This window comes from Priapulus caudatus, unplaced genomic scaffold, assembly GCF_000485595.1.
Source record: "Priapulus caudatus unplaced genomic scaffold, Priapulus_caudatus-5.0.1 Scaffold184, whole genome shotgun sequence".
In the NCBI taxonomy this organism is placed as follows: domain Eukaryota; kingdom Metazoa; phylum Priapulida; class Priapulimorpha; order Priapulimorphida; family Priapulidae; genus Priapulus; species Priapulus caudatus.
The window spans coordinates 256,373-256,757 of record NW_014577245.1 but is presented as its reverse complement, the minus strand read 5'-3'; positions in this window follow the sequence as shown (position 1 = coordinate 256,757).

The following is a 385-nucleotide window of genomic DNA, read 5'->3' as shown; positions in this document are numbered from 1 at the left end:
TCTCGGTCATTCCGCATTGGAAATATCTCCCTACTTCTTTAGTTAGTTGCAAACTTGAGGCTTTTTCTACTGCGATCGGCAGTGCTGATCTGTCTGTTTGATCAACTCTGTCTCTCTCCGTCTTCGTTATAGTCCCTCGCTCGGACTTTGAATACTAAAGCCTAGCGCAGACTTGCGACTTCTTCATGCAACTTGGCTGCGATTCTAGAAGTCTGCGGGAACGTGCAACTGCAACTCGTAGCGATTCTGGTCGCTTGCAACGAGTTGCAAGAAATCAAACAGGTTTGATTTTCAGCAACTCGTCGCTCGCAATCGCTTTGAAATCGCATGTGTGCGGGTAAAATAAGTCATGGAAAGACAATGGAAAGACAATGGAAAGACAATG